General features: G+C 40.5%; 1 long non-coding RNA gene across 1 annotated transcript; it reads left to right on the top strand.

Moving 5' to 3' along the window:
* The first annotated feature begins 326 nt into the window (after window positions 1-326).
* LOC148645209 (uncharacterized) lies at window positions 327-27,468 on the top strand. The gene is made up of 2 exons (XR_015928344.1): window positions 327-815; window positions 26,601-27,468. It is a non-coding gene; the product is annotated as an uncharacterized LOC148645209 (long non-coding RNA).

Below are 27,468 nucleotides of genomic sequence, written 5' to 3'. Positions count from 1 at the left end.
AAATGTAATGGTTAACCCTACAAAGTGTTTAAGAGCTGGAAGCAAACAGTTCAAATCAATCATTATTATTATTGCGCCAATGAAGAGTTTGATTGTGTAACTGAGGGCTTAGCTGGAGCAAAAACCAACAACCAGCACTGGGAACCAATGCCTTAAGGGTTGTTTTAATAAAGTAGGCTTGCTTGATTCCTTAATTACTTAATTACTGATGTCCAGAGGCAGGTGACTTTCAGTATCAGAGTACCTGGACTGGGGCTGGAGTCTTTATAACACAGGATAGTCCTTGTTAAAGACACCTCTGTCACCCCACTTGAGACCTAAACCCCCCAGGGCTCTTAGCTGGCTTAAGTCAGTCTATCTACACTCAGTCCTGCTGAGTTTAAAGTATTCCCCCCTTCCAGCTCCACCAAGACAGAACTTCACGAATCTTTTCCACGTATCACCCTCAATTGAGGATTAGTTTATGATGAGCATGCAGGCTGGACTTGGGCCTCTCAGACTTCCAAGAGTGAGCGTTAGTTTCTTTCTGCAGAGGTCAGGAAGCACCGCAAATCAACGCACCTGCCTGAGACCGGTCCTGAAACACGTGGTTTATATCGAATCCCATTTGGACTTTTAAGAGCCGAAAGAACTCTTAAGATAAAAAAAAAAACATCTATGAAAAATATAATAAAACGAACTCAAAAATAAATTCTAACTAGCGTGTGATGGAAAAAGTCGGTTGGGCAAAAACCAGAAGGCACGTTGGGTCACAGGACTAGGACAGGAACCACAGTCGAGGGACTCGTACACCCGGATTAGCAGTCGATGGTCAGGTAAAAAATATTCCACAGAAAGGACTTTTGTACTACATTTGGTTTAAAACGGACATAGAAATAACTTCTAAGATGTGCGTGTATATTTTTTTGTTAGGCATTTGTTCTTTCCAAGTATTGAAGCACTTTTATTTAGTATTTACAATTTAGTAGATGTGATTTCGTAGGATGGCACCGATTGGTTGCTTTTGAGTTTTAGGTTTAAAAGTCACCTCCTATAGATATATTGTTGCGTTTTGTTGATAGTCCTTTATTTTGGTTTCTGTGTTGATTCAAGTGGACTTAATGTTAATGCACACATAACAAAAGTAGCTATTTCGCCTATTCACGTATCGGAGTGGAATAATCCGTACCTGCTGAAACCCAGGCACTGCCGAAGATCCCCCGCTAACGTCTTAATGTTCGTAAAACAATTTTATTGCAAGTCATGAACAACTGAGGCAGCAATGTGGGTTAAATCTGGACTCTTAGATGAAATTTGTAAAACTCTACCCACAAGATGTACAGTTTACGGATACTGTTAAGAGTTGGGGAAACGGTTCCACTTGGTGACTGACGAGGACGAAGTGTCGGATTTTGATGATGCAGCACTGGGTTGATTTTTTTTTTTGCATTTTTTGGGCGTCCCATGGAGTACAATGCATGCCAATAAAAAGGGCACGGCAAGAAAATGAACAGTTAGGTACTGTACGCAGTTCATCCAATCGCTTTCATAAGTGTAATATACTGCAATTCACTACCTCCCGACCCACACACCTGATAGTTTTCGTCACAACCAAGCTTTAGGTTATTTAACTGACCCAATTAGTTCGAACTTCCAAGTTCCGTAACCTTTATTAGCATCCAATCCAGCTAGATGAGCTGAATGATTTGGTCTTCTCATTTGTAGCTATTTCTGAGAAGGAAGTTGCTTTTGAACTGCAAAGGTTCCGAGTAAGCTGATTAGTTCAATTACGTGAAGAACTCATCTGTAACCAATTGCGCACCCACTTTATAATTCTGAACTATTAACTTGCTTTATGCACTGTGGGTACAGTACATTGTTGGTAATTGTCATGCTTGTCGCCATGTATGAATGGCGGGCTGAGCTGATATCTACACGGTAGCCTACTTAACATCTGTCTTTAAGCACTGGTCACCGTGGTAATTAATTTGACAGACGTCTTGCACCACCTGGAGACAATTATGCACCACGCCTCTGACAGGTGGTTCAAGACTACATGCGTTTAGCCATGAGCTGGCTGCTTAGGAACTCTGTGATAGAGTTCACAACATATCGCGTGTCATATTTGAGTTCCTGAGCTTTTTCGGTATTTGCTTCCTGGATTCTGGACCCTGCTTTGCTCTGACCTTGTTCACTGGATTGTCCTCTAGTCCTTGTACTGTGTCTCTTGGTTTTGAGCTTCGCTTGTCTCTGTGTATGGCTGTGGTCTGTTTGCCTGGACCACACCTGCCTGTGCTGTGTGTGCCGTCGCTGTGCCTGTGTGTCTGCTCTGCTGGCTATAAAAACCAAGCTGCTTTCTCAAGCTGTTGTGTGCTTGTTTTTTCATGCCTTCTCTTGGGTTTATTTAACATAAAGATGGCCTTATTTTACTATCTCCAGCAGCAACATGTTATAGTTATGTAGCTACAGATACATCTGTTCAAAAAGCTGTAACTACAATGGAAACTTATTGGTGATTATGTATTTACCTTAGATTTTCTTAAGCATTCTTAATATGCAACTGCCTTACTTCATGTACCGTCTTAACCAAAATATTACTGTAGATCTGTTACTATACTGCAAGCTGACTTTTAAGTATATTTGTACAACGTCGTCTCCACATCCTTTGCTACAGCAGCTGATATTGCAGGTTAATTATTTACAGTGTAGGGATGTGTACTGTAATTGATGAGCTTAATGCACTCTCGGTGCATTACACTGTACTTGCATTGTAGGTAATGTCCCTGTATTATAAAGTGTTTTTTAAAAAGGTGCAGTTGGAAAGGTACAGGACTGGAGCAGTGAGCTAAGAGGAATGAGAAACCACTTGCTTGCTCCTGGACTTTCCTTTACTGGATAAGAGCTGCATCATCTTGCAGGTGTCATAGTACTCATTACATGACAGAAACTGGTCCAGATGATGCAAATAACTCCAAGTATGTAGTGGGTGACACAGTGGTGCCTTGCAGGGATGGGGCCCTGGGTTTAATTCCTGTGATGGGGTGCTATCTGCTCGGAGTCTGCATGTTCTCATCATGTTTGTGTGGGTTTCTTCTGGGTGCTCTGATTTCCACCCAGGGTCCAATACATATTGGTAGGTTAATTGGCTTCTGGGAAAATTGGGCCTGGTGTGCGTGTCTACCCTGTGTTGGACTGGCGTCCATCAAATGGATGCATTTTGACTTGTCTTGCTCGGCCGGGTAGGTTCTGGTCCATATGACCCTGAACTGGATTAAGTGGTTAGAAAATGGATGGCTGGATGTAATGGTGTTCATGTAATTAACCAAACCTCTTTATACCATATGGTGTCGCTGGAAGCTGGAGACTACTTGGCAAACAAACTCTCATCCGAAGGCAGGGTACATTCTGGATGGGAAGCCAGTCCATCGCAGGGCAAGGGCAAGCCAATCATACATGGGGACAGTTTGGAGGCCTTAGTAAAGGCTGAGGGGGGAAATTTGGCTAAATTTGGTAAACTCCCTACTCTTGTTGAGAAATGCCTGGGGACCACTTAGAGTCAGGAGCTTGGTTTAACATCTCATCCGAAAGTGTAGTGTCCCCACCACTATGGGCATTAGGACCAACACGGACCGCAGGGTGGGCGCCCCCTGCTGTTCCCACTAACAGTAATGGTGTTCAAGTATTCTATAAACGCGAAGACTGGAGCCTGACAGTTTGACTTGCCCAATGATTGCTTTCAAGCTGTTTTGTTAGCAGCACAGTTTAAAACAGGATTCAAACTCAGTTCCTGGAGTGCCCTGCATCTTCTGGTTTTTGCTGCAATATGACTGGTCAAACAACATAATGATGACCGTGTATCATTTACCAAAAGACTTTTACAGTTGATTACACAAGACATTCACTTCATTAATGATTCAGCCACCTATAAATCACCTCAAAGCCTGGTTAGAAATATCACAGTTATGCAGCTAATTAAACCAGAAGACACCAAGCCCTACAGGAATTGATATTGATCTTTGGTTTAAAGATTAATCTTTTTTTTTTTTACTCAAATCCATTAAGTCAGTTACTACAATGTTTGGATCCCCTTATCAAACTTAGCTGGGCCAGACAGAGAATCGCTCAAATGTTAAGCAAAAATACTTTTTTAAGCAATGGTTTGATTAACATTTGTGGCCATGCCCACAAAACTATTTTATAGCTCGTCTCCTATTAAGGTTTGAGTGGGAATTAAACTTGAAGGATCTGTGCATTTTCATTTTATAAGCCCTCCTTTAGAAAAATGGAAATACAGTAGGGGTTGGGGGTAAATACTAATATCTTAAGAGGAGAGCTAATTTGAAACTGCTTTCACAATTTGAAACTGCTGATTAATCTGTTGAGCGCATCAGCATGATGCACCCACAAGCACTGGGGAAGCAAGAGTGTCTGTTGCCTTTCTATAGTGTGTGTCCCTCAGAACTAACAACTGGAAGAGTGCTGGATATGCAGGTACCACTACAGGCTTGTAATTGGGTCTTAATGGAGTCGAACCCATCCGGCCCTCACAGGCTCAGTCTGTCACATAGCGACATCTAGTCACAGTGAGCTGGAGAGACAAACCAGGCTCGAACCAGCTGCCCTCTTTGCAAGCTCATTTTTACTGGTGGCCGTTTGAAAGCAGAAACTTAAAAGGAGTAGACAGAAGTTCTTGTTTCCATGCCACAGATGTTATTCTTGGCATCTTGAGAGCTTCAGGGTCATTTAACTTCCATTGTAACTTGATTGTTCGTTTAGAAAAGCAATTGCTCACTGGGACCTCTTAAAGGCTTTAAGTGTTAGTGCCTGTCGATTTGAAACGCGTTTCCACGGACAGATCATGGTAAAGCAGTTCCAGACCCTGAAGAAAAGATGTCCTTTCTAATAATTAGGCCATTATAAGCTGTGTCGCTCGAGGACTTGTTTTGACACCGTGTCTGCGCAAACCACCATTTCAAATGTACTGTGGATCTGTAGAGAAGTATTCCATTTATTTAATATCCTCAATTCACTGGTGCGAAACAGTGTAAAGAGTGGTACATTTTGAGTATTGATTTCTGAGAGAAGACCTTTAGTAGAAAGACCCTCCTATCCCCCCTTTTATTCAATTCAGGCACAATGTAAATCCCATGTGCTTAGAATCATTCAGAACACAAACTGATAGTGTGCATCTATGCCATGCTGCAGAATGGCTCTACTAATGCTGGAATCACTGGAGTCACTACTGATACTGGATACTGGTCTTGGACTCCATTTCCACAAAGCGAACATCTGGATTGAATGTGCAGTCCAAAGCAGGGACTTGTTGCTTAAGATGATTACATAATTAACACGGATTTTGTGAACCTCTTCTCTTAGTTACTAGGAGAGATGGTGAAGCTTTAACAACTGTGGTTCAAGGTAAAAAATGTCACTGAAAATAGAAGGCACAGTACCTGTCGTCTGTAAATTGATTCATCATTTATATATCATGTTATGTGTCTTTGAAGCTACAATACGATGTGTATTGTAGCTTTTTGATTAATAGAAATGTGTTTACTGAGCCCATTAATCAAAGGTTTAAACCACTTCACCTGCAATCTCAGTAGAGCCAATACAGGTTATTACATTTTGGCAAAACTTGTAAAAGCTTTCTTTTATCATGAAATGCAAAATAGTATTTCTCACGATATGGTGTTACAAAAGAACATGCAAATAAACCCAAACTCGAAACTGCAGGTGCTGGCTGAAGCTGTAACGATAAAAAAAATGAATGCAGCATGTTGTTGAAGGGATTTTCTCTCGGCAGGTGTGTGTGTGGATTATAACAGGTCCAAAATGACACTGTCTGAGAACCGTAACTTCAAATGCATTGAATTGACCCTTCATTTTATTTTGGCACTGGAAAGTTCGGGGGGAAGTAGACCAGTATCATATGACACTGTAAACTGTTTTTTTTTTCCTAACAGTGTTGTCACTTCCAGATTGTATCACCAGGTGTCTCGTTTCCCACATCAGATAAAAAGCTGTGTCCGCAGACCATAGACTCCACAGAGCCATGTGGCCGTTTTCACAAAAGCTGAGCCCTACGTTTTGCTTTTGCTTTTCTAAAGACCCCTATTATCTAATTGGAAGAACTTAAGTACAGGATTCCTGCTTGTATGCAAAGTCTTTAGATTTAATAGGCCAGCACTGCGTTTGGTTTTTGGAGTGTGTTTAGTGCATACAACCCAGCAGTCACAATACATTAGCCTTAAACGCAGCTGGTACTGTACATTACACAGACACATGGTAAGTTTTTTAATTTTAAAAGGTATGCTAAATTTTGGTACATATTTGGTAAATCTCTGGAGAGAGAGACAACCTTTCACTGAGGAACAGGTATTTAGTTCTATAAAAGTAGTATCGGGTCTGTAATTGTAAGCCTTTTAAAAAAAAAAAGTACTTTGCTGGCAATTAGCTAATTTTGCCCTGTTTAAAATTCATGCTGAGGTAGACGTCTCAAGTCACAGCGCATTTTTTCCAAGAAGACGTAGGCCCACATGTTATATTGGTCAAGGTAGCGTTAAATCAGTAATTCAGAAAGAGTAAGGAATTCATTGCACATTCTGCTTCTGGTATGATGGAATTAAATAGACATGTACTGAGTGTTGCCAAAATCGCAGATATTTTCATGGAATATTGTCTGCCATAGGCACCTGTTTAAATTTTCTCAGTGAAGCTGTAGTAAAACCTTTTGTATAACTCAAAACCAAAATGCAATGTGAATTTAATATAAAAATGTAACTTTGAAGGTTGTTTATGTGCTGTTTGTCCCTATTAGTCATCCTTCAGTGCTTTATCTGCTTGATCAGTGTGCAGGCCTCTCACGAGTTGATAGGGAATGTTTTATAGCAACAGTAACTTATGTGCTGATGTTGAAATGCTTGTTCACTTCCATTGTAACGGTGAGTCAGAAGCTAAGCACCAGTAGTAGTGGGCTGAACAGCTGTGGTCGGATTTAGGAAAGCCTTGAATACATCTTCTGTTTCTGTTCTACCAACAATCCAGTTAAGAACAAGCTGGCTCATTTGAGGCTTAATTGTTGAAGTGGTAATTGTCTTTACAGTATTTTATTGATGTAAACTGTAGTTTTACCAATTGACTTTAAAAAGAGGTTTAGATTTGTGGAAATATGCCAAAAAATAGCACTCACATTATTAGCAAAAATTAATCTACAAAAATATTGCTTAAATAAAGTACTTATAGATTGTGTTCTATGGAACTTTAATTTTAACTTGGCTTCTCACAAAGTGTTGCTTTTGTGACTAAATAAGTTTAATTGCCTACTTAAGTGGGGAAAGCGTCTCAAATATCACCCAAAATCCCCAGGGAGGTTTTTGGACAATTCACCAGAGATTGTTTCTATGCAATACGGGTTCTGCTGCTGGGGGTTGGAATTGAGCAAAATTGAACTAAATTCCAGCCACTTGGAAAAAATTGGCTAATATGAGTTTCACATAATTGCAGCACGTCTTTAAAAATGGTTTTATGCTTAATGATCATGCAAGCTTGATTTATACATAATGTATAAGCCAGGGAATTAACATACAGTACATAGATCAAATTCCTCTGGGTACCCTGGCTTTTTTTAAGAAACAGTTGGATGAAATCCTTGGATTATGAACTACTGACTACCAAGTTGGCTGATCGGCCTTCTGTCATTTAAACCCGTCTTGTGTCTCCGGCGTTCAAGGTGGTACAGCTGGGAAGGGGAGTTCATTTACATTATTCATCTTCCCCTTTACATGTGGTAAAGTAGTGTGTTTTTATAGTAATTGTACAGGGCTAGTCAAAATATTGCCGGCAACTTAAACCCATGGAATTAATTTGTAATAAACTGTCACTGTGACAAAAAAAGGTTTCAAACGAAAGCACGAATATCGAAGTTTCTAACTGTTACCTTACGAATTTCAGTAAAATAATTGGCATTTATACTTGTTGACAACATTTTAACTAACCCTGTATAATGGTGGAGAAGAAACATTCTTGAAATGTCACCAACTTCATGTCAGGATGAGGCTTGGGATTTCAGTTTGAAGAGAACTGGATCTCACTTTAGATATAAACTAGTAACGGGAGAAAAACGGAATTAGTATTTTAGCAATTTTACTTATTTCTTCAAATCATTAATTATCCAAACAGTTTTATTAACAGATCCCCTTTCATCAATAAACTATTGCTTGTCGTATCTTCCATCTACTTGGAAATAATTTAGTCTTGGCTGAGTTTTTTTTTTCCAAAGGTTTTTAAAAGTCTAGCTTGAAAGCATCCATGAATCTAGTGCCATTTAAAATTTCTGATAGCTGTGGGGAAGGTTAAAGAAAAATCTGTACCTACTGCAGGTAGTTTTACAAGAATCGTTATCTAGAAGGGAATTTAAATGTACTAAAACCTGTACAACTACAGTCTTAATACCTCAAGCAAACTGTAAATATTATAATGAAATGTAATCTTGGTGATATGGACTTAGAGTTGTACAGTATTTTATACCATTATTGAGTTATAGGCTCATTTTATTGTATGAACATACTTAAGTGATCAATTTATCTCTGTCACTTGAAGAGAAATTTTTTATTTACGTGTTGACTGGCAGAGCTAAATCCAGTATATATTACTTTAATATTAAGTGCAAACAGACTGACCCATGAGAACACCAGAGTGTGATTTTGTCTGATAAATGGCATATGCATAGTAATCACAGTTTGTCATTTTCTGGCGTGTTGGAGCATTGATTTGTTAATTGATTTGCTAATGCTTTCACTGCGAAAGGAGGTGTGCGTAGTTTTAAAATGACAGTTCCCTCAGCTGGCTCTCCTAGCAAAAACAAGGGAACGTTGAGTAATGACTTAGAGGGCTTACAAGGCAAAGATGTTTCTTCAGGCACAGTTGGTCCATATTGTAACTTTTTTACAGTGCATGGTGTTCTATTTTTGAAATTGTGCACGTAAAACAATGAAAAATCCCAAATCACTCAATGTTTTTTGAGCCAAAGGTGCCAGAGGTCTAAATCTGTCTTAAGTTAATTTTGATTTCTGGTTTGTGCGCTAATATGCAGGAGCTGGTAGCTTTCTGTACATCAAAGTTGATTCTTTTTAAAATTATTTCCAGTGGCCTTCAAGGGAATAAGTGAAGGCTTTAAATTGACTTTGAATGGGGAACTGCAACACTATTTTTATATTTTGGCATTAGAATTGGCATTTCAAACCACATTGAAAGTACAATTTACACAGTAATGTGTAAAACCTTTTTAAAAAAATAGCTGGAATTTCCAGGTATGCGCAGAGCCATATTGCCATCATTGTCTGTGATTCAGAATGAGGCAACAAAACGTCCACTGTGGTGAAGCGGCTGTATTGCATTGTAAACAAGCAGGTTTGTGAATAGATCTTTTTTAATCCAATAGAAGTATTGCTCTCAACTTCAAGATGGTTTTGGAAACAAGTACTAGTTAGCTCTGCGTGCAAATGTCATTGGAACCTTTCTGCAGTGAAATGTCTTTTACAGGTTGTGCATTTATTCCCTCGGACATCACATTACAGTACATTAGTCATTACAGGGACTAGTGAGCAGGAAGGCCAGTTTTGTGTCACAATGCACGCAAACTCTCGATCTCATGGCAAGATGGCAAGTTTGCAATATGGCAACCATACGGTACTTTCACAAATGTTAGGACTTTGTGCTCAATTCAGAATTTTTACAATTTGCAAAAACATCAATTTTGTTACGGAGGTTAAGTAACCAGTCTGGGTAATTGGGGACTGCAGTTCCCCTTTAAAAATGTCTCTCTAATTTTAGCATGCTTCAAGTACCCAGCTGTTGAATTTTACTAGATATCATGGTGGTAAAATGTCAAGAGGTTGGTTTTTACTGTGGCAGCGGCTGTCCTTGGTCATCCTGCACTTTTGCTCTCGGTGTTAATTCATTCAGGTGTTCTCTTGATCTGAACCTTTGCTCTGATGTTTATGAGCTGTGTGCAGCATGGTTCTGATTCTCTTGTGTGCTCCACCTGTTCATCAATTTGCTGCAGAGACAAAGTGAAGAAGCCAATGAAAAGTGAAACTTGGTTTCTTCACAGCATCTTGTGTATCGCATGCAAACAAAGTTAATGCAAATTCTGAGTCATTTGGGAGTTTATCATTCAGACGTTCCAGTACTTGTTGATTTGAAATCCCAAGAATGTCATTTGGCTCTTTTTATTTTGCCAGCATGCGAAACCATAGACATGCAATATGTAGGTTACAGCGTATCGTGCGTTGAATTTTATGCCGAGCATTTTCATCCTCCAGCAGCAATTACAGCTGCGGCACATCACAACATTGATCCCACTAGAGAGCTGTTGACAGCTCTGTGGGAGGTGCGAGTAGCTGTGAAACGTTTCTGATGTGATGTTCCAGCACCTCCCTTATGTGTTCAGTAGGGTTGATATCTGGGGGCTGCAAACACCTGAGGCTGTCTGAATTGACACCAGCCAGGTCTGATGTTGCCTTTTAGTGATGCAGGAAAGGCATGCACTTGTAAGGTCGTTGGTGTCCGCCTTCTTTCCATTCAGTCGGCACATGCAGGCGAAATGCCAGGTTTGCTGCTGCTTTACTGTTTTCAGCGCTCATGGGATACCCTACATGCCGTGACGGGACGCCTATGAAATATACCGTGCCTTACTAAAATACTGCATAGGAGGGTATATGTACTTGACTGCAGGGACAACAGGTTTGTTCGGCCTCTTTTGACTAATCATTCTGAAATGTACAGCGCACTTTTATAACCTTGTAGTTTGTCAACTTTAATCTGTCTAGGTGTGCCAAGATGTCTGTTTATGAAGAGGAATTAAAACAGACCTATTACATTTAACCTGTTTTGAATGACTTTCTCTACATGATTTGCGGTTTCTTCTCGACAGCCATTCTTCTTGCACCCATTTGGTGCCGGTGGAGTTGTTTGAGCCTTTGCACCGACGTGCAGAAGCCGATTCCTTTCTTTTTATGTTCTGAGAGGCAGCTCTGTCACTTCCCTTTTGATATGAGTATTGATTTTTGGTTTTTGCTCCCTCCCCCTCCCCCCAATCCAAAATGAGACAAATCAGGTTTCCCATTTTACCCCACAGATGATTGAGTACTCATCAAGCTGACAAAACGCATTTCCTCCAAATGACAGCCGTCAAAGCAAAGAAATACAAGAGCCTGTTGCCCGTTTGCCTAGTCGCGGCTGTGAAATTCAGCTGCGGCAACCTGAGTCAAGTGCAGCACATCGTAATGAAATCGAGGAAAACAATAAAGATAAACGATATTGTAAGTCTAATAAATGCCTGGGGGGGGGAAATCGCTTCAGCTGCCTTGGTGTTGTACAGACTAGATCGTATTGGATTTGTCAGCTGTTGTCTGGTTCACAGTATGCCTTGTCTTTTTGTTTATAAATGGATTTGTTTTTTAAAAGATGGAACCAGTTGTTTCGGTGCTCGCTACGGTTTTGAACGGATGGCTTTAATCCACTCGTCTGTGCGCTAAGGCCCCTGCTTTGCCTGCAGAGGCAGCAGCCCTGCTGCCATGCCCACCAGTCAGCGCCAGTCCTCACAGTGACGAATGGCTCCCTAGGGCCTGATGGGATTGGCAGTCCTCTAGTGAGTGCTGCAAGGGCTTGGCAAGTCCTAGGGGTCATTGCTTCCAATGCTTCTCAGCTTGACTAAAGCTGAGTCAGTCCTACTGGCAGTCTGGCCCGCTGGAAGCTGCTTTTTGTGTAATCTCGGGTACACCACGGTTTCTCACTGGATACCCCCGGACTTCTGGGCTTAACGTGATCTCCATCTTTCTGGATCAAGCCTCTTGGGAACTTGTAAAGGAGCATTTTTCTCGACACATTTCTCACTTGCTCACTCTTTAAGAACAATGACCTCGTATAACAGCGTTTTACTGCTTTTTGGCTTGAAACGGCGATGCAAGTCCCAGTGCATATGATGGGATGAGACCAGATTGGTGCCGTTACATCCTTCACAACCCGGGCCTCTGCAGTGCATCCTCATTTCCTGCAGTGTGGGAATGGGCTTCTGGCCTTGCAGCACACAGGGGTTCAATTCCTGAATTTAACTGCACGTGCTATGATAGGAGGACCCAATGTATGCACATTTGGTAACCCAAACTGACGGTGAATGTTACATGCATCATGCCGAGCGTTGGAAACAATGCTAAAATAAATGGCATGACCTCTTATGTCATTTTTGCATCTCCCTGTAAAGCATTTTGCATGCGATTATAATGTCGCAGTTATTAAGGGATTATGAAGCCATTGTGCAGCAGCATTCATGAAAGCGTTACCAGAACTTCTTTGATAATTTGACTCCACGTTGACCTCGCCCTCGTAAATAATGGAACATTAGCATTTGCGTTTCACGTCGAGTGGCTGTGCTTCAAAAGCAAAACATCAAGGGCCAGATTTATTGAGTGGACCTGAAGGCTGAAGCTCCCACAGTTATTGATGTGTTGTTTTTTTGTTATTTCTCTCCGAGAAACAGCTGAGCTGCCCCTTGTAATAAATATGCACTGTGTACAGACTGGTGCACCTTGTCCCTGTGTTGCAGTATTACTAACCTATATAATGTTGCCTCCTTTACTTGTGCCCGTGATGTTATCATACATTTTTAATTCAGTAGGAATAATGGTATAAGCAAGTTTGCAGCCCACAAAGCTGGTGTTCATTGCTCTCTGTAATTTGAACCAAAACTGGCTCCAGGCTGGTGTTGTACAATATGAACCATGAAATACAGTATCTCTTACGTGGCTCCGGAGGCCGTAAAGACTAGTTTATTTTCCTAACATTTTAACACAGTCTATTTTGAATACTGAGAGTTAAAAAGAAATACAGCTGTCTAACTGCGTACACTCCCAGCAACAGGAACTTGCTGATAACATTACCATCTTAGAGGTGGTTGGCATGTTTCAAAGGTTGCATGATAGCTCAAAGGGTAACAGGAGTCGATTCTAGGGCTGTGGGTGTCTGAAACAACCTGGCTTTTTTTTTGCTTTGTTTTCCCCATATTGGTTTTATATCTTATTTATGATTGTCCTGTTTGCTTAAGTGATGTTAACAGTTATTTCTCTGGGATTCTTAATTTGTGAATTCATCCTCAGGAGAAATTGGACTAATGTTACTATGAATCCCAGATAAAAAATGACAGAGAAAGCTTCAGTGTCTCGCATTCCTTGATTGCCTTACATAATTTCATGTTCCACTTTTTTACATTAACTTTTGTCACAGGACGCCCTTTCAGAACCTGACGTGAGGACTTTTTTTCATTGAACAACACTAAAAACTTATGACAAAATTCCAACAAAGTGAGCTGCTGCTTCTCTCTCACTCAGTTTCCCCACCAAAGACTGCTGCTGATTACGAATCCCATAGTTTTGTGTGGTTTACACTGCTGGGCTAATATATATGCTTGTGGTTTCATATTCTTTTTCACCAGTGGTTGGAGATGTCTGACATGTTGTTTTTGAAAAGAACGGAGATGTACATAATGCAGAATTGCACAAGCTATTAACCATAATTATTTTACTTATCTTGAAACCTCCCCTTACTTGGATAGTGACTGACAGTTTTGCTGATAAACAGTATAGCAAAGATGCAGTGAGGGCTACATGCATTTTACAGAGGGCTTTTCCATTGTGATTAGCATTCTGCATTTTACACTTCCGAACTGAAATGTGGCAGACTATGTAATGTAAAAAGTAGTAGTAGGCACAAGCATTTTAATAAAAATCTGTATGTAGGGCTTTGACTGCAACAGTTGATTTTGATAAGTGAGAATTAGTGAGTGGATGAATTATCACAGGTGAGCTGGTCTTGTTTCAGGAAAGAAGTTCTAGTGACCAACTAACCAAATAGCAGCAGAGACGGAGGGCATAATCGGCACTTTTCATCAGCTGCCGATCTGTCTGCACAAAAGTCATGCACTCCGTACTAATCAGCTTAACTCGGTCATACTGTTAATTAGTCTCTCAGTAGGGATGGCATTGTCTTGTGCTGATGTGCTTTTTCACCCCATGAACTAGCAGGGAGAGGTTTGAAGTGGACATGAAGCTGATGCCAGGCTTGAGTGCAATACTCTTTATTTTCTTTTGTGACCAGCTGGCAGCAACAGTTAATGGAACAGTGCTTTCAAATGAACAATTGGAGAAAGTTCTCGAAGGAAATCCATTTGCTATAATACTATTTAACCTAAGAGACTGAATACGAGCTGTGGTGTTAGTGTGACTGTGCTTTTCAAAGGTGTTTTTAAAATGTCATGGAACTTTGTCCATGTTGTGGTTCATTTAAGAGACTTAAAAATGACAGAATTGGAGATTTTGGCTCTAAAGATAAACAGGGCAGTGATGGTCTTGCCTTTCTTTCAGTTTAGGGCAATTTAGCCTTTGGTCCCTGGTTTTAAGTTATCAACATGTAGCTGTACAAGCTCTTTACTCAAGTGGAAGCAGTTTAATCTCCTGACACTCTTACACTAGAGGCACATCATATGAGCAAGAATGAGTCCGGAAAGCTGTGAACCATCTTCAGAGGAAGTCCATAGAAATGTTTTGAAGGGTGCTGGCAATGGTGTTGATTTTACCAGCCTTGCATTAACCCGTAACATAAAGGAATATTGCGCAGCAGGAGCAAATCTCTTAAGCCATGCGAGAGTAACAAGCAAAAACTTCTAGGACATCTTTACATTTTTATGGCTTATGAGGTTGTGAAAATGACTTTACTTGATTTACTCTTAAGAAGTTTATCTGCTATGGAAATGCATAAATGGATTTTTATTTGCAGTCTAGGCCTCCTCCCTAAATGTTTTTACTCAACACATTAGTGTTGGGCTCTAGTTTTTACATTTAGAAAGTGTAACTTTGTTCTGGTGTGACTGGAGTGATGAAAGGAGATGGTGATGATAAGGTTAGTCTTGCAACTCGTGATCCCTTGGTTTCAGTCCCGACTGGGACACTTTCTGTGGGGAGTTGGTATGTTCTTTGCTTATTTGGGTTTTCTCCAGGTGTTCATTTTCCTCTTGCATTGCATAGAATCTGTCACTTGTACTGTAACTGAAATCAATTCTGTCATTTTAATTGTAGGCATTTAAAAGAAATGTCAGTTTGTGTGCAGGAATGTTTGCAGACTTAGATCCGCCTGCTTGTTTAGTATTTTGTTTTCCACATTGTTGCACTTTCACAGCTAGGCACAAAGTAAACTGCAGTTAAATCCAAGTATAAACTATTTTATTTTTTCCCTTATTCGGAAAAGGAAAAAGTCATTGCAGGACAGACTAAAATGCAGTGTCTTCTGTCCTGCTGTGAGGTAGTCATACAAAACTGCTTTCACTGGCTTCCTGCCTGAACAGGCACTCAGGCGTGTTGAAGAAATCGGAGCTCTGGGAAACGAAGCTGTCAGTCCACCACAGTACCTGATGAAGAAACCTCAAGAGATCCTTCACTCAGGGCCTGAAGGGAAGGACATGTGCTTTCATCAGCCAGGAATGATGGAGTGAAACCGGCAGTCCTAGCATGTTCATCTTGGCTCTGTTTGTGACTCATGTACTATATCCTATCCTCCTGTGCAGTTACAAAATAATCTTTTTCAAAACCGCATTTATCAGTCACGTATTCTTGTCCCTAAAACGTTTTTCTTGACATGACATTCGATTGCAGGATATACCGGGTGCTGTCATTGCTGTCAGAGGAGCTCTTTGTTGTTGATGAGACTGGAAAAACCCAGCAAGGTGAAATGGTTCACATCTCAGTAGACTGTATGTAATGTGTTTTTATTTATCAGAGGAACAAAAAAACAAATAGTTTCCATTTTTGTCACCAGGGGAAAGTACAGTTGGATTCATCACGTTTGGCTGAACTGCTTGGCTCTGAAGGGGATAGCCAATGAACACATGAGGGACTAATTCAATTTCCAGTCGCACAGAAGCCTGGGCTTCTTTTGTCCAAGTATATTCCCTGGTTGCTTTTTGGTATTTTGAAATAGACTTGGGACCAGCGGGATTAGGTTGCATTTTCTTAAAGCAGATTTTTGCTCAGTCTTTGTGATGACCTTCAAAATCAAGTGAAGGCGTTGCCATTTAAAGGGATACCCCTTTGGCGAGGGGGATATTTCTTCCTTTGTTTGAAATCGTGTAGTGTTTAGGACAGTCCATTAGGGATTGTTGTATCAAATTTGAAACTTGGTACATTTCTGAATGAGAAATGTTGGGCTTTTTAATCGTCTTGCTCCTGACCATTGGGTACCTGCCAGTTCTGGACTTTTAATTTACAGGCAATGGGCGAGTCAAACTTTTGATTCATTCTGCCTCTGTCCCAAGTCAATATCCAGTGTGCCTTCCTTTTAAAAACAAATTAATCACAATGGAGAAAAGTAATAGATTTACGACAGGATTAAATTATTTTTTTTAATTTTCATCTTTGTATACATCTATTTATAGCTTATAGCCTATTGTAGGAGAGCTGGAGATAATTTGAACAGGAAGTAAAAGGGATTGGGTAATTCAGTGTTCTCATTAATTTGTGCCCTTCTGCTCCCATAATGAACATTAGTTTTAGTTGAAGTGAGTTTAAGTTTCTCAATAACAAATGAATGAGCTACTTCTACGGATTCAGTTTGCATGCTGCAGATTGAGTAATGAGTGGTGCATTTCCTTTGGTTTTTAATGCTTCCACAAAGAATTGTTACCTTTCTGATTAGAGTGTAGATAGGCGATGACATTTCAGACATCTGTAAATGGAGACTGAATGACAGAATACAGACTTTTGGTATCGATTTGTGGAATTGGCAAACACTTGAGCAAGGTCAGGAATATGACCAATTTAAAAAGATTGGTATGCAACAGTTGGGCAACATCCAGCTCTCAGGAAAAACAGGGTAAGGCCTGTGGGAGTGCACTCTCCAGCACCGTGCAATTTTTGGTAGCTTTCAATTTGACATTCTGGGTTGGATCACAGCTTCAGGAGTCTGTGGAGAGTTTGCATGTTCTCTCACATGTTCTTGTCAATTTACGTCTGGCACCATTTCCTCCCAGAGACATGCTGGCTGGGGTGGATCGATTTCCTTTGAGGGCCTACGAAGTACTGACATCCCAGGACATGAGTACTTGAGTGTGCTGTCAGTCCTAGCCTGGGCCCTGTACTCCAGGGATAGGCTGCGGCCCTGGCAGGATAAGTCCATTACTGATAATGGATGGACACATCTTCAGAATTGCCTTCCTTTTAAAGAAATGCTTGAATTGGCTAATTTTGTTTTGCATATGCCCACCAAAGCTTGACTGCCAAGTTGTGGGTTTGAACCCCTGCTGCAGACACTGATGTTGTAACGTTGAACAAGGCACTTTCCCCCAGTTCCTCCAGTCCAGTCCCAGTTTAAGCTGTATAAATGGGGACCTGTGGGAGGTATTCAATGTGATGGACTGGCATCCACTGGAGGGGGGCGTCAGACACTCTCTTTCTATACTTATCCAATGGGAGCTGCTCTTGAGCTCTCTGGCAATAACACCTGCACCCACGCCTGAGTGAATGAGAGATGTAGGCATTCCCACCTGCAGTGCCATCACTGGGCACATGGCACACTCTAGGGTGAAAAAGCAGAAGCTGTACCAGCTGGAGGAGGAGCATGGTCATGGGCTCCAGCAGCTGCTGTGCTGCTGCTGCAGGACTCCTGACCCAGGCTGGAGCTCACAGAGCCCGGACTGGGCCCTCAGTGAGTCCTTGGCTGCCTGGGCTTAGGAGAATTGCAGTGTAAAAAAAAAAACCAAGCTAGTTTGGCAAGATGGAAACTGAGCTATATTTCAACTCCTGCCCTGTCACTGTCTAAAGCTTCATTCTATGACCATAAAACCAAGTATATGTTATATGAAGTGTATCTGACTCCGTGCATGCACCTTTAATTATTTTCTGCATTTGCGTGAACAGAAAAGCTGCCCGATTTGAAAATTTGTTGTTTCCTTCCTATTTCTAGAAAGGAGTAAAGGAAATGTTCAGTCCCACAACAAAAGGCTGCAGTTCATAGTGCTGTGACGTGAGATCTCATCCTTTCTGTCATGACAGCATAGCTTCTGTCCTCTGGATATGTGACCTAGAAAAAAAAAAGTACGCTATAGAACTAGTTGTAACAAAAAAGCTCTAAACCGGATAATCTTGTTTACATTGGCAGACTTAAATGATCATGTCATCTAAAAAAAAAAAGTGCAACGAAAGTCAATTTGTCAATAATTGTGTAGGCATGGCTGCATAATGTCTCAATATAACCCTCCTAACAAGCCAACAGGGCTCCAAAATTAAACACTACAGGGATTAGAGCTCGCCAGCTTAATTCGCTGCAGACCCCTCTTATCAACTCCAACAGTCTGGTGAGCTTTCGTTCGGAGCAGACTGGAAAAACTCAAGGTGACTCATTATAAAAGACATTACCAGACAGATTGTGATAAAGATCTGAGGAGCTGAAAGCCACATGAAGCAGGAAAAAAAAATGTAATTTCTGTTGCATGGAAAAATGTCTTATTGCCATGTTTACTGAAAGGTTAATGGGACAAGAAGAATTGACGCCCATTGACTGCACATGTAAATGCCAATATTTGCTCATGTTCCTTAATGCAGAGTGCGCACTGACTTGCAGTGTTTCAACTGTTAAACCTGCGAGAGGTTCCCTCGATGAGGGCAGGTTGTTTAGCTTGCCCTCATCGAGGGAACAGGCGAGTAACCCAGGTAAAGAGTTTGGTTAATTTTAGGTTTAAGCTTAGTCATTGACAGTGCAGAGCGGCGCGGAAGTGAGGGAAAATAAGATTTAGAGGTATCCCATGCTAGTCACTTGCATCTAATTGGAAATCTTTCTGAAATGCAACTGGCTCATGTACACTCCTGAGCCCTTGACTTCTACCTTGATGATCCAAAAGTTGCTACCAGTCGCCTGGCGTGAAGTCTTTAACTCATGGGTTTAACTGTAGCCAGAAAATCTTGACTTATGTTGGGCAGGAGCTGAAATGAATCTTGCTTGGTTGTGATTTATGGGCATTAGTTCTTGTAGAAAGAAGGAAGGTCTGACGACATTTTCCCAGCACAAAAACTGACAGGTGTTCACAGGCTTCTCCCTCATCTTCAGATTACCTTGTTTAAACCTGTTTTCTTCCATTTTTTTTGTGAGCTCCCATTTGTGGTATTTGTTTTTCGTTTCGGTCTGCACTCAATTTATAAGGGTTTTTAGAGTTGACAGCTGGGAGCACAGCTTTGGCAAGGGCTGTAAAGGCTTACACAGAAACCTATGGTTGAATATATTAATAATTTTATACACTTCCTGCAGGGTCTACATGGAGCATTTTCTGTAAATGGAATGGGTTCAATAAACTTGAAAAAGATTCTTAAAATACCTTAAATACTGAATCTGTTTGCTAAATTCTATATACAACCTTTGCATATTCTTTGTTGTATAAAATAAGATTTAATGTTATTAATCATGTAACTATAAATTGAAGACTCATAGATATTCAGTAGTGATGGGGATAGGTTAGTGTTAGTATAAACACTACTGTGTATAGAAACTATAGTATAATTCCTTATACATTCATGTTTAATAGAATATTAAATGCATACATACACCTTTATCTGAATTACCACAGAATTTTCTTCATAAATGTGCATTATCTTCCAAAATAATCCAGTCTCTGGCTGTTGAACTTGCTTGGAGACATCTGACCTGGGATTAACTGAAGATACCAGTTTATGTTCAGGTATAGCTGAAGGCGTTCTGGTTGGGTTTGAAGATGTAGTAGAAAGGACCCCCATAAATCAAGTCTCAATGTGCAACAGCACTGTGAGCAATTGAAGCAAACTGAAGAGCTGGACTTGCTCAAATACAGTAGTGCTTTATATAGTAACTGCAATCCAACTGGCCATCATTAAAGTGTTATTAATATCAGCCGAGAGAGCCTTTGAAGTGCTCCTAATTAAAACACATGGGTTTGTGCTGCAGTCCATTTGCATAACTCCAGCAGAGGGGTGTCTTCAGAAGGGAATAACTGATTTAAATATCCTCAAATTTTTCCACAATGTATATATTTAAGCATCCAGATGGCTTAGGTGTTCGTGAGATTTGTTTTGGAGTGCAGGGTCCCTGGGGGGCAGTCTTTGCTTAAATTTTGGAGCTTGTTAAAATTTTAAAGATGTTAACACTGAAGAAAAAACAAAACCAGGGAATTTGCTTAATGAAGTACTTTACCCTCATCTGCTCCTTCCTGATGTTGCAAAAGGAGAGGACTAATTAAACTAACTTCGGTAAAAAGGCAAGTAAGAACCTTTTGCTTCTGCTTTAGCTGTTTTCTTCAACCCTTTTGTAAAAAGAGATTTGACCTTCACTGGTAATGGCTTTCTGTGGCTTCTTGAAAACCTTATTTTTCAGTCACGTGATAGGAACAGAACAGCATTGGGCAGAAGTATATATCTAAATTAGGCTGTTTCTATTTTACTATTGGTAAAGAATTTAATTCATTGTATGTATATATTCATATAGTGTATCCACATATGTTCTAGAACTTCGACCTGGGTCATGCTTATGTTTAAGAATATCATTTTTTTTAGGGTTAGAAAAATTGTGGTACTGGAAGACGGGCAAAGATTCAAGAGCGGATGGTTCATTTTTTTTTTTTTATCTGGCGAGTGACAAGTTATTAGATTTTTCATTTCGCCTGAAGAATTTCTGTCCCACATTACAAGCCTCTGCTATCCAGATGCATGGTATTCAAGGAAGTCGTAACTCGTCCATCCGCTTTTCCCAGTGTGGGCTCCTGGGAGAGCTGGAGTTTATCCTGGCAAGCAACAGGCACAAGGCAGGGTACACTCTGGACAGGACGCCAGTCCACTGCAGGGCACACACAGACCCAAACACAGAGATGCAAACAGTCGCCCTGGGGCCGGTTTTCACAAAAGCCTGTTTGGACTGTGGGAGGGAATACAGGGAGAACATCCAAACTCCCCACAGATAGCGCTGCACAGCTATAACCCAAGTTGACAGAATACGCATCTTGTAAGGATGTGTTCCGCATGGCCGGATGGATGGGTTGACGCGCAGCTCGAGCGCCGTTATCACGTTTGCATTCTCTTAACATTTAACAACATGAACTTTTCAGACACTCCATACACACGCTTGACCTCTGCATTTCTGGGAGACCACCAAGAAAAAAGGAAAATATCATTATCGGCAGTGTAATTCGATACTGTCCAGCGCAAGGGGTAAAAAACAAATGTCATCCTACCATAGTTTGGTACCATGAAAATCGCATTGATTTTATTTTTTCCCCCGAGGTATACAACATTAAAATTCCAAAGTCCAGAATGGTCTTAGTTCCAAGCTTCTTATGAATTTTTTTTTTTCCCCATGTGAGTCTAAATAAATAGGGGGTGGGTTTGGGATCAATCTGAGAAAACCAAGTATAATTCTGTTCATCTGAAAATGCTAGATTCTCAACAGGAGGTGGATTACAGTGAAGATGCCAGATTTCTTTGTCCTCCTAAGATTTAAAAAAGTTATTTCCTTAACTTTAAAATGTTCAGTCCACTTCTTCATGGTTGACTCCTCAAATTTAGTGCCACTAAGTAGGGAAAAAAAGGAAGTTATCTCTGTTCTAGGGCAGAACAAATGTAGGACATTAGGTGTATTTTAGCTGCTGAGCAGCTAAGAGGTTATTTTTTCTTTGTTCTCGACGGATTGATAACCATATAAAAACAAGACCTTTTCCAATCTTAATGGTTGTCTTGACATGACAACGATCACATACACTATCGCAGAGACTTAGCTTAGTTTTCTGAAGGGTGCCATTGTTTGGGTTAAAAACAAGATCCTGTTCTGTGATGTGCTACGCATCAAGATTGTTCAGCCTTGTAAGAGTAGCTTTCACTGTTTTTTTAAGCAGAAATTTTATGATGACGTTGGTCAGAATCAGAATAGTCCAAGAATCACCAGTTGAATGGCTTTGGTTATAGTTGTGCAATGTTGCTTATGTCATCCGGCAGGTACAGTATTTACTTTTAAAAACTGCTCTGTGCTTTCCTGTCTACAAGATACCTCGGCCATAGGGGTCTTGGTGAAGAGGGGTTTTGGTTTTGCATGTCTGAGATACAGATGGACGTTTTCCCATCAGTCTCCTGGTACACATCCACCCATTTTAGGAGCTGTCCACCACAGCTGGTGCTGATATTTCCTTCAGCAGTCAGGAGCCCCAACATTGTTTATCCCACAGCACTTGATGAGACCTGCATTGAAATGAAAACCTGCTAACACATCAATCATCCAGGACCAGGGCTCGATCAGCTCTGGCTTTTATGCTTGTGTATTTAGACTGGGTATAATCATTTCACAAACATGGGACATCCAAAATGTTAAAGAAAATGGATCATTCCACTGTGCATCTTGTGCTTCTAGGCCTGGACTCTAGACTGAGTTAGTCCCTTGGGAAAGTCTGTGAGCTCTGGCTGAGAATTGGGGAGTACGTCTGAGTGACCCAACCAATAAAGACACTTACTTGAGGCTCGTATTGCGCACTGTGGCCCAGAGACATTACCCGATTTTGATTAGGAATCCCAAAGCAATAAGTGCACTGCTGTCATGGGAGTCGATGTTAGTTATCTATTTCCAGCACAATGTCTCCTTCAACCTGTAGGCAACCGGCGTATTGTTGCAGTCAGTGAGAGACATGACTCTTCTCCAGGTGGCAGGATTTATTGACGAGTGCTGTGGTTCAGGTGATATTTTGCCCTGTTCATCTTCTCCCATCCCTCTGGCTTGTTTTCCAAGTGACAAGCACATAATTGTGATGTCATCCTGTGCGAAGACGTATAAAGTTAATAGCCTTGCAGAGGTGGTTGAGCACAGAAGTGTGTTCCAGCACATTTGAATGTTCTTACTCCTGAGCCTGTTTCGTGATCTTAAGCAAGCCAGGACTGATACAGTTGCCACAGTGACTTTACATCACAGGTCCTGAAACTCCACTAGATCACCTTGGCTATACTTGTAGATCAGGAACATACCACATTGTTCTGCATGTCTTTATACCATTCCAGAATGACTCGTATTGCTGCCTAGGGCTCTTTATCATCATTCTGGCTGATTTAGAGATTCTGTCAAAATGTTTGCTACCTAAGACCAAGAAATGCATACATTTAACAGAATACATTTTATTAAAGTAGATCATATTAGCCTTTTCAGGTTAGAATAATTTTCACCGCAGCATTGCAGTTTGGTTTTTGTATGTATTTTTTTGGTCATCCTGGACTCATCCCGTTTAGTTCAAAGTCTCTGAAACTATTTCATAGCTTTGAAGGAAAAGTTTGATTTTTGCACGAAACAAACTTACAGTAATTAAAACATTTTCACAAAGAAAAAACTAGTGCTGAATACTCTGAAAGAAATCTCAATGTATTTATGTATAGTTTATGTACTGTATGCTAAAGAAAATAATGAATAATGGCACTATAAGGTCTGTTGGGTTTTTTCAGGCTGTTGAATTGTTGCTAGTTAATGAGTAGGCTTTTACTTTGACTAAATAAATTGGATATGTATATTTATAGTATAAACATTCCTGTAAATAATACTAGAACAAGCATTTTCTGTTCTCAGAAATCTTTGTAAATCTGATATTTCTAGTTCTCCTAAAACAGTTACTTAAACAACCCCACTAAAACTCACAAGGTTTATTTGCAAAGCAACCTCCTCCATTTCAGATGACAGTATGATGAACAGAATGGGAAATACTCTGCTCGCTTGAACACGCCAAAAGAGCCTCACTGGTATGTGGTTACTAGTGATTACAAAGCAGCTTCTCCATTTTGTCTTCTCACCATGGCTACTTGATAGTCTCAGTTCTCTGCTCTGTTAACTCTTTCTAAAGTGCTTAGCCACCTCTTTTAACACTAGAAAAATGCACTGCCCTGGTAACCCATTGCCCTGTCTAGGTTAGATGTTCTTAAGCAGCTGATATTTCATATACAGTACATGAATTACATTCAAAACCACTTGTTCATGCGAGTTGTAGGTGTGTAAAACAATTCCTCAGCCATGTTCTCAAAAAAAAAAAAAACGGACACACTGCCTTCTTTGAAGAAATGTCTGGATGAGCTCATTGGATCAATTAGCTACTGACTACCCAGCAAGCTTGATGAATGCAAACCCCTCTTATGTTCTTGCGGTTTTACTGAGCAGTCAATATCTATTCATTAAAAGGTAAATTATGGGAGGCATGACGTATAGTCCACGGCTAGTGTCCAGTAGGAATGTTACAAGGGGCATCCTAAGGAAACCATAGACACTAGAAAGTGAAGAGTGTTTTCTTAATGACCATCTTTTCCATGACGATAAAGATGGGGGGAGTGAGTAAGAGTTGCATTAGGCTATTATTTTACAGCAAGGAAAGTAAGGCTTAACACGCACAGAGCATTTGTGTAATATCTATGCTTACTGCCACCGCCTCACCGATTGTGATAGCGAATGACGGAGTGGCTGAGCTCTTCCATGGGTAATGTCAAGGGGAGCTGTGCAAACTGGTCCAGGCAGGTTCGATGTAAATAGTCTGGGGTTAGAGAGAGACAGCCTTTCCTCTGCAGTCTGTTTCCTGCAGCAGCCATCAGCACTAAGACCTCAAGATGAAAACTGCACAAATGTTTTCCCCTTTCCCAGGCCTGTGCACAAGTCTTTAAACGTGCGTTGATTTGTTAAATGTTGTATGTCTGAGTGAAAGCAGGAACACGTGTTTGTCCCAGGCTCTAGGTACAATATTTGAAGGTGTGCTGTACTCTTATTTGTCTTACACTTTTGCTACAGATTGACAAATAGCCAGCATAATACTGCCTTGGGAACCTACAAACGGTAATGAGAACAATGATCTGAGTTCTTGAGAGTCAGAGTCCAGCAGGTTTTGAAAGCAGATGTACAGTAGATATTAACTGAGACCTGAAAAGCATGTTAACATGTACCAATGATGAAAAAATTGGTCCAATTAAGTTACTCAGCAGCACAGTGGTTCAATAGGACCAGGGTAGAAGATATCTGGTCTGAATGGAGACAAAAGTGGCCTAATATTTGAAGGATGCAAGCACACTGAACTTCATAAGTAGATGTGTCATAGTGAGAAACAGTCTGAAATTGGAGTTAAAAGCTTTGGAAGCAAAGGTTTCGCAATAGTAATTTGGACAATGATACGTGATGCAAAGCCATTTATTAGCAGCTGCTTTAGTATTTAATTTGTTTTTATGTGTAGTTAATCAAGCTTGTATATGATGGTTACAACTTTGCGTTATTGTACGTAAATACCACGGTGAAAAAGTACAGTTATGAGAACTGAGGTTTCATCCCACAATGTTATTTATCTAGAAGTACGGTACTGTATATATGCTGTTATGCAATCACAGTAAGCCCCTGATTTAACAGACTTTGGGATTTAATTAGCAAAATCTGGTAAAGGGGAATTGTGTAAAATAACAGACTTGCTCTGCAGTAGTGGGCAAAATATCCAAGCCTGTTGTCGTGCGAATTTGGTAGCTAGTCCAGGCTTGATTTATTGATTTACATCCCATTTAAAAGTATAGGTGAATTGCAAATAGTAAAAAGTTCAAGTATGTGTGTGGCACGTGATTGCATCATGGTTTGAATAAACAGGAACATAACAGGATGCCATGCATTCGCAAAAAAAATACCAATTACACCACATTCACGTTCGCTGTAACGAGACGTGTATGTAAGAAATTTCTGCGAAATGCAAAATAATTCAGCATCTTTCGTACATCCATCCATTTTCTAAACAATACAGGGTTGTAGGTTAGCTGATTCTATCCCAGCGAGCTGTGAGTGCAAGAGGGGGTACACCCTGGAGAGACATCAGCCTGTCTGTGGACAGACAGACACACACTCACACCAGGGCCAGTTTTCCTAGAAGCTGATGTATCTGCCAGCATGTCTTGACTGTGGGAGGAAACCCACATGAGCACAGGGCCAACATACAAACTCCACACAGACAGCACCAGGAATTGAACGCGGTACTCCATCACTGAGAGGCAGCAATGCTGACGACTGGGGCACCCCTATTTTGAACAGCACTTTAAATGGGCCTAAGAATATCAATAGGGTTAGGCTAATTGCTTATGATGAGCATTTGTTTCGTATGCTTTAGTGTATTTTATACAGTACATTTATGACATGAAATATATCTGTCATAGAAATTTGTCTATATATGATAAAGGCACAGGAACCCTTTTTATGTGTTTTTTTATGTGTTGATTGTGATAATTATAAAAAGATCCAGAAAGCATCTCTATAGTGTGTGTATGTTTATCATAATCATGTGTTTTGGGCTAAAAAGTATTTTGTGATTTAAAAGACACTCATGTCGTCCCCCAATTAGTCTATAAATTATAGGGTGTGCTGTATTTGAAACTGTCAAACGGGAGTAGTGTCAAGTACATTTTTTGCTCAATATTTAAAGTATTTGGTATGTGATCTATGATTAGAGAATTTGCAGTATTTAAGAGTGTTTATCCTTAAGCCTATAATTAATGGGGGGCAATTCTCTCTTGTAACATTCAACTTTTCAGAAGAGGAAGTTCTGGACAAGGCAAGTCAATCTCAGGATTCACACACCATAGAAATCCCAACTGGTATGTCACAGGACTGGGAGGAAATTGGCGCACCTGGACGAGACCCATGTGGACTCGGGCTAACTTGCAAACTCCACCCAGACGGTTCACCAGCCCAGACTTGCAGCCTCACAGCTCTTCCTTCCTGGATTCTGCGCTGACAGCCACACAAGCAGTCCTTCCTCCTGCAAGCTCATTTGAAAAATCAAAGATGCCTGGACTTTCAGTCTTGCCCTAGCCCATCCATTTACAAGTGACGACAAACGATCTTTTCAGAAGCAAAATGTGTGCACAACACCTCAGCAATGTGTCGTTGCGTTGCAAATGCACACCGATCTATCCTGGCCTTGATGCTGTGATTCAGAAGCATTAACAATATATGGAATTTCCTTATCGGTTCTCTGTTAAAATATTTGCTTGGATGAAGGGTCTGATTTTTTTTTTCCTGCCGATTTTTGCTTCATTAGGTGACATTTAGCACACTTTTCCAGCCATGTCATCACAGAGTCTGATTAAATAAACAGATTGTCCTGTTGTAAATTGGTTTTGATAACCAGCTATCTTTTCCTACCCTGGTTTATCATCTTAAGTTTGTCCCAGTGTTGGGGGATTTATCACCCGTCTGTGCCAGCATGTACACAGTAAATGGGGACAATGCTGTCTTATGAACTGTCAGGCCCTTCCTTTTGAAAGAAGTGAACTGTTAGCATGAAATGTACAGAAGCTAAAGCTTTGCAAATTATAATCTTCCCATCAGTTTGCATGATTCATCCACTACTGATTCCTTGCACTAAAGTACAAATAAAGTGCTTTTCTGGACATTCTA

The sequence above is a fragment of the Lepisosteus platostomus genome, chromosome 19 (genome assembly GCF_059453375.1).
Source record: "Lepisosteus platostomus isolate fLepPlt1 chromosome 19, fLepPlt1.hap1, whole genome shotgun sequence".
In the NCBI taxonomy this organism is placed as follows: Eukaryota; Metazoa; Chordata; class Actinopteri; order Semionotiformes; family Lepisosteidae; genus Lepisosteus; species Lepisosteus platostomus.
The sequence above is the reverse complement of the archived record's forward strand: the minus strand, read 5'-3'. Positions and strand labels throughout refer to the sequence as shown.